The sequence below is a fragment of the Ovis canadensis genome, chromosome 24 (genome assembly GCF_042477335.2).
Source record: "Ovis canadensis isolate MfBH-ARS-UI-01 breed Bighorn chromosome 24, ARS-UI_OviCan_v2, whole genome shotgun sequence".
NCBI classification, from domain to species: Eukaryota; Metazoa; Chordata; class Mammalia; order Artiodactyla; family Bovidae; genus Ovis; species Ovis canadensis.
The window spans coordinates 24,316,438-24,318,130 of record NC_091268.1 but is presented as its reverse complement, the minus strand read 5'-3'; positions in this window follow the sequence as shown (position 1 = coordinate 24,318,130).

Here is a 1,693-nt window from a genome sequence, read left to right as displayed (position 1 = left end):
GCATCCTTAGCCATAGAGCTAGTAAGCCAGGAGGTTACAATTCTTCTCCTGGACCCTTATCTGACTCTACAAATTCTGTTTTCTGCCCCTTATGAAGATGGGCACTGGAGGGGAGTGGGGTCAAACAGCTCCATTGCCCCTTCTCTATTATTTCCTCCAATAAACACTGTTTCAGGCCTGGTGTGTATACTGTCAGCCCATATACTTTATTGAAGTACAGTTGACTTACAATATTTTATTAGTTACAGGTGTACAACATAGTGATTCAATATTTTTAGATTAAACTCTATTTAAAGTTATTGTAAAATAATGGTTATATTTCCCTGTGCTGTGCAATATATCCTTGTTGCTTATCTATTTTTAACATAATAGTTTGTACCTCTTAATCCCATACCACTCCCTGTATTGCCCCTCCCCATTCCCGTTCCCCACTGATAACCGTTAGTTAGTTTTCTATATGTGAATCTGTTTCTCTTTTGTTACGTATATTAGTGTGCTTTACTTTTTAGATTCCACGTATAAGTGATAACATAGAGTATTTGTCTTTCTCTGACATTTCATTAAGCATAATACTCTATAGGTCTATCCACACTGTTGCAAGTGGCAAATTTCATTCTTTTTTAGGTTCCATTATTTTTCAGGGTATGTACACAGATCACATTTTCTTTATCCATTCATCTCTTGATGGTTGCTTCCATGTCATGGCCATTGTAAATAATGCTGCTATTAACATTGGGGTATATGTATCTTTTTGAAATAGTATTTTCCTCTTCTTTGGATATATACCCAGGAGTGGAATTGCTGGATTGTATGGTAGTTTTATTTTTAGTTTTTTTGAAGAACTTCCATACTGTTTTTGAACAGAAGCACTTTTACAAAGTTTTCTTTGTATGTGTGATAAGTTACTTTAGTAGTGTCTGGCTCTTTGCAACCCTGTCAACTGTAGCCTGCCAGACTCCTCTGTCCATGAGATTCTCCAGGCAAGAAAACTGTAGTGGGTTTCCAGGCTCTCCCTCCAGGGAATCTTCCTGACCCAGGGATCAAACCTGCTCTCTGATTCCTCCTACAGAGGTAGGCAGATTCTTTACCACTAGCGCCATCTGGTAAGCCCAGAAAGCTTCCCACCAATATTTAAATCTTTTGTCTCAATATGTTTTAGAAGGTAGAGGTACAGTGTTCACAATTAAAAGTTAAGCTATTGCAACTGAATCTTATTGCTTGTTGCCTATCACCCATTTCCTTCCTATTGGCATCAGTTCACTGAATTTTCTTAAACAAAATTAACCAAACAGTTGAGGTAGGGTTGAGACCCCACCTACAGACTTGGGGGTGGTACCTGATCAACTTCAGGCAACCAGCAAAAACTGTTTTATTTCTCAGGAGTCATGACTTGTCTTAAGAATGTTTGTAGGGATTGTCCTGGTAGTGCAGTGACTAAGACTCCTCCTCCTCCCAATGGAGGGGGCCCGGGTTGGATCCCTGGTCAGGGAGCTGGAACACAACTAAGACCCAGCGCAGACAAATAAATAAATAATACACATTGAAAAAAGGGAAAGCAGTGGTCACGGAGACATTCCTGCCTGCTGTTTCTCAGGTGCCAGCAGCTTAAGTTGATCAGTATGTCAGAGTGACGTGTTTGGGGGGGCCGTGTTCTGAATCCCTTCTTAGACTTACTTCGAAGCCAGTTTTAAGG